The 6,027-nt window shown below is 39.3% G+C and overlaps 1 long non-coding RNA gene across 9 annotated transcripts in view; it reads left to right on the plus strand.

The window, feature by feature from the left end:
* Nucleotides 1-6,027, plus strand: part of LOC146768469 (uncharacterized) — a 138,730-nt gene that overhangs the window by 15,230 nt on the left and 117,473 nt on the right. For all 9 annotated transcript variants that reach the window (XR_014953082.1, XR_014953075.1, XR_014953078.1 and 6 more), the window contains exon 2: nt 2,420-2,565. This is a non-coding gene — a long non-coding RNA (uncharacterized LOC146768469). The remainder of the gene's footprint in view (nt 1-2,419; nt 2,566-6,027) is intronic.

The raw sequence follows: 6,027 nt of genomic DNA on the forward strand, positions 1-6,027 counted from the left end.
GTTATGATGGGTCAAAGCAAAAAGTTTCAAAGTTAGAAAAACTTCTCTGAAAGCCAGGTGGTTGAGTAGCACTTGAAGAAAATCCTATATATTTTCTCTAGGAGTTGAAGAAAGAATAAGGTTTTCTTTTTCCCTTCTCTGACAGTTTTAAAATTGCATGCATCCTGTTAAAACATGGCTATGAGTATGTGTACTTTTCTAATTATTACTCCAGAATAAAGAACACAACAATATTAGAAGGCACAGGTGAAATCAGGTTTAGGATGATTAGATCCAATCCTACCCAATGCTTCCAGTAGACTAAGACCCAAAGAGTTATGGTTTTCCCAAAGATGTGCTTGTTAAATCCATCTCCTTTGCCTATGCTCATCACAGCTCATTGATTCCCTGGGAATGCCTCTGTCACCCCACAAAAGCCTGTGCTTTCAATGAGGTCAAATGATTTTACCTATATGCAATTTTGGCATGGTCCTGTCACTTATATTTCAATAGTTTATTTGGGATTCTCCAGGAAGTTCTCTTGCAAATCTCCAGCTTTCTAACCCTTTCTATTTATAGGGTGATGTGGGAGAAAAGTACAGGGAAAATGTGTCTTTTGGAGGTCTACTGCTTTTGTAATATCTCCTGTAATTCTCAGGGTTTTTCTGTCCTTTGCAGAGACTGACAATAGGAAAGATATAGCCTGGGTATAGTGTTCCCCAAGCCTTCATTTCCAGCAGCTCCAGCAATTTTGCCAAGCCACAGGGATCAAAAACCCTGGGCCAAAATCCTCTCTTATTTACACTGGCATACATTTGAAGATCAAGCCAGCAGAGTCAACACAGTTTCACAACAATGAAGGTGATACGAGATCAGAGTTAAGTTGTTTTTCAAGGAATTCACAAGTATTCAAATACATTTCAGCCTAGGCATTTGTTTAGTATTTCTGCATATTCATGTTAGCCATGAGGATTGCCTCATCCCGTTCTCTGACACTGGCCACCTCTGCTCAGGTGCTTTGTTGCATAGGCTGCATTAGTGCCAAAACATGAGCTTTTAATGAGATAATGGAAAGCTGTAGAATTAGTAGTTAAATTCAGCACTGCTAAGTGCAATCTGCTATTATTGTTGTAATGTTCTCACAATATTTAGTGATGCTTTTCCATTCAAATTGTAAGGAATGATTTAACTGGTTCCTGGAGTGGACTAGAGTTCTCTTTACATGGCATACTGCTAAGGGCATACATTTTATGCCCTGGGATGCTTCATAAGAGCAGGAATGAACATGCAGAGTTTTCTGGGGCGACTTGGAGAACAGCACAGGGAAGAAAAAGCTACACTTGTTCAATGCCATTCCAGCACAGTTCCTTCCCAGAAACTGGACCCACAGGCACACCCAGGCTTTGTTCTGAAGGGAACTCATTTCTTCACAGCAAAATAAATTCCAAGAATAAATAACAGTTATGAAATTTATGAAACAGGCATGGATAGTCAGAGAACCAAGACACAACTGATACTCAGGTTATCTCATACCATGAGCATAACTGGATTAGGTTTCACCTATTCTATTTGCTAGTGTGTTGTACTGAAAAAGGGTCTGGACAACTTGCAAAGGGTTAGAGCCAACAATAGGAGCCTGCATGGGGTCACACAGCTGGCTTCACTCCCCATTTGATTCCATGGACCAGCATTTGGTTAAAACTAAGGCTTCTTTTTTCCATTGTCCTGCATGGACAATGAATAGGCTCCTGGGGTTGTGGCTTAAGGGGATTATTAGGCAAAACAAAAAATACATGCCTCATACAAAAATCCAGCACTAAAATCTATGAACGTTTCAAAGACTGATGAAGAGAAGGTGTTGAGCTTTAATTGTGGGCTTTCTCAATGTACAAGGCAGAAGAAGCAGACTAAATTCAGGTGGAAGTTTTGGCTCCCTTAAAGCAAACATATCAGGGTCAGACCAATGCTGGTTTTAATTGCTTGAACCAGAAGGAAAAGAAGACAACAAGGAAGGGCCACTATATTGGAGCACATTATGTCCTGCTCCTGGCTTTTCTCAAATCCACATGTTGCTGTGGCTATGTTAAAAATGGTGTTTGAGTGGCTGGTATGATTTTACTGCATACACAGCTTTACCAACATGCTCATTTTTACACAGACTCTTCCTGCCCTTTACAGTGTCAATTCTTTGAATGATCTTGTGGCATCAGAAACAGAAGGATCTGGGTTTTCATGACATTATTCACTTCTCTGTGGGAGCATATGAATGTAAAATTTGCAGATAAGCTTGCCTGGGGACAAAGGTTTTTCTATTAAGATTTTCTGTGAGGCTCCCCAACCTTCAGCATTACTGAGACTTTAGTTGTGTGTTGACTCATTCAGAGAAGTCGGGATGAGACTATTTACTTTCTCCAGTTTTAATTATTCCTCTCTTTTTCAGACCACTGCTCTGCTGCTCTGCTCTAGGTCATGGTATGTGCATCAACGTCTTTTGGGAGAAAGAAGGGGAGGAGTTTTGAATGTAGCTTGCTGCATATGCAATCTTATATATGCAGCTCATGACCCTGGCCAAATAAAAATTGAAATGTAAGGAAGCACTCATAGATTGTTCTTTATTTCTCCCTCTCTTTTCCAGTAAAAAACATTCTGCCTATGATGTTGATTGAACCTTTAAAATTCCTTCCTGTCTTTATAATTAATTTCCTATTTAATATGTATGTACTTTGATTTTACTTTTAATGTTTGTACACACTTTTCATTGTAAGAGTGATTAAAATTTGTCATACATTTTAAGACCCTATTAGCTCTTTGCTTGAGTAATGAAGAATTGAGACACTTAAATATAATTTCTGGGAATATTTACTCAGTTATCCACTTTTGGGGTGCAGTTGTTTATTTCATAACAGTAGCCTGAAAAGAGACCACAGATAAACTGTCAGCTTTGACTGAGTTTCAATTGGAAACTTCAGCTTTTCAAGTGGAACTCAAGGAACATGAGCTGATGTATCTTCAAATCAAGATAATATTGATATTAATTTCTTGGAAAGTAAGCTGTTTGATATTTTGTTGTATATTTTCTAGCCTCTGTGTTGGAGAATGAGGTTTCACCTTTTCTGCATTTGCATGTTTAGTGCAAGCCATTTACTAAAAGATGTATTTATAACTCAGAATCATTAATACCTTCACTCTTCTTCAGCTTTTGGATACACTACTGGTGTATCCACTACTGGTGGTGCGTTGACCCTGGCTGGACTCCTAGTGCCCACCAAAACTGGATGGGGAAGAGAAAATACAAAAAAAAGCTCATAGGTTGAACAGGGAAATATCATTTATCAGGTACTGGCATGGGCAAAAGAGACACAAATTTATTGTCAATCTAATCAGAGTGGGATAATGATAAATTGAAATAAATCTTAAAGCACCTTTCCCCATTACTCCCATCTTCCTGGGCTCAACTTCACCCCTCATTTTCTGTCCCTCCTCCCTCTAATGGTGCAGGGGGATGGTTCATGGCCAGTTCATCGTGTGTGTTCTCTGCCATTCCCTCCTCGGGGTCAGGTTCCTCACATCTGCTCCAGCATGGGATCCTTCCTAGGTGAGACAGTCCATCACAAACTTGTCCAACGTGGGTCTCCTTCCCATGGGCTAGTTATTCATGAGCTGCTCTAGCCAGGGTCTCCCAGCAAACCTCCTCCAGTGTGGACTCCTCTTTCCATGGGGTCACAGGCCAAGGAGCCTGCTCCAGCATGGGCTTCCCGTGGGGTCACAGTCTCCTTTGAGCCCCCACCTGCTCAGCACTGGCTCTGTGAAATGGAGGGGAACCTCCTACCAGGTTCTCACAGAAGCCACTCTCTACCATAACCATGCCAGACAGACTCCATGGCAAAGCTCCTGGTCTACCAGAAGAGATTTATTCAGCAACCATATGAATTTCTTAATATGATCTCAACTTTCCTGCACAGTTATCCAGGAAACCAGTGGGGAACAAGCATTATATCATCTATTAGTAGATTTTGTGTATCTAGATGGAAAAAATATTCAAAGAAGCTTTTCATAATTAATTTCTGCATGCCATATGTGTGCTCATGAGTGCTGTAAAGTAAAGCACAAGAACTGTGATTTGTTTTGTGCTCAGTGTGAACAATTTTGTGCCAACAAGTGATTGTGCTTGTAACTGCCTGTTTGGAGTGTGCAACAACGTGTTTGCACTTCTGCATGTGTATTTGGGAGAATACAAACCAGGACCTCACAGTTCACAACAGAGCAAATGAAGCATGGCAGTGAGTCACAGAGAAGGCTGGCTTTGCATGCAAATTCTTTGAATCTGGAAATGGTTTCTGGGATGAAAGCATCTTGTTTCTCTGGTTAATTCTTTATAAATTGTTTTAAAACTTGCTTATTAGCTGTAATTTGTCTTCTGTGAGTTTGGCGAACAGGTGTTTTTGCCCTTAAGACCCTTAAGACCCATAGAGGAACAAGCTTTCTTTTTATTTACATTTTTAAGTGCTCAGTTGTCACAGCCAGCCATTATGCAAAACTGATTCCAGTGACTAATTTGACTTGACATTTTGATGCCTGTTTCTTTCAGAGTTCCATGTTATTTGGCTGATCTTGACCTGTATCATGTCATTCAGCAACATATACCTCCATTTTTAAACTACTACTCTACTAAAGAATTATATTCAACCTGTCTGTCTATTTTCTTATATGTATCTACTCCTAGCTGTCCTGGATTTTTCTTTATGTCAGCAAGGTCAAACTCATTCCTCTTCTAATTATACACAGTACCTATTCACATCTTTGCTATTTAAGCATGTCAGCTGTTCAAGTAATTATATTAGTGTGAATGTCAAAGAAAATTAAAGAAAAGGAGGGAATACAAGTAATTCAAAGCTTTAGAGGAAAAGAAATTTATTCTTACTGTCCCTCAATGTATTATTAGACAATATAGCTTCAGTTGCTAAACAGTCTGGGGACCTGGCTTGAATTTAGGTTTGAAAGGCTAAATTCAAACCAAAATTGAAAGGTGTTCTTCACTATTCTTTCTTATTAATGTTTAGATGAAAGCCATAAGCTTTTAACCTAATTCATTACTTTCTGGGAGGATCTGGATGTCTGAAGAAGAAATATTCAGCCTTGCTAACTGAAGTTATTGTCTTTAAGATTGCTTAGAACCCCCCATAAAAGAAACAGTGTACTAACTTGTATGAAGTGAAGAGCTGCCAGACCCTGCTGATGAAAACAGTGGAATCCAATAAATGTTCCATTAGTATTACATATCTTCCTTCTGGAAAAATGTATTGAGAAATGTATTATGATTTGCAGTTCTAGTTAAAATCTCTCTTTGCTTTTTTGAGTAAAGACCCTATGTTCTATTCTTTATGGTACAGGACTTTACTGGTATAAATCCTCTCAATTTAGCAGTGGAAAAAGCTTAGACATCCTGATTCTCTTATGTGTTTGTGGTTTAGCATCCTTTTCTTCTGGTGTGTGCAGTTCCAGCCTCTTGCTTAGAAAGGCACAAGGAGGGAAGTCTTGTGCACACAGGGAGAATTTTATTTTAGTGGAGTTTTGACTGATATATTTTCACATATCTTCTGATTTGGGTTCACTTTGGGTAGAGACAGTCAATGTAGTATTTGGCACTTAAAAGATTACACAATTAATCTTGCAGATATTAGTCTGCAAAGAGCCCTAAACCAACTTTCCCAGTGATGACCATTTTCTGCTGCTATCCTACCCAAGTAGCCCAGTTGTTGTTTAATCTCTACAGGGAGAGTGGAGGCCAGCTGAGCTTTCTCACCTGATTTTGATCACCTCAGGAGCAGAGAAAAACACCCGTATTTTTCTGGTTGATTTTGCCCGAAGCAGAGTTAAATGTTCAGAGTGTATTTAATCAATTTTTGACAGTGGTGTATTTTGCAGTTGTGGTTATATGTGGGGGCCACAGCAAGAGAGCACCACTGTTAAACATTATGTTTTAGTGCTTTGATTTTTGCAGTCAGTTACAGAAATTGAGTAACAACGAAGCCATCATCTTTGCTACAG

This window comes from Lonchura striata, chromosome 2, assembly GCF_050655825.1.
Source record: "Lonchura striata isolate lonStrDom1 chromosome 2, ASM5065582v1, whole genome shotgun sequence".
Classification (NCBI taxonomy): Eukaryota; Metazoa; Chordata; class Aves; order Passeriformes; family Estrildidae; genus Lonchura; species Lonchura striata.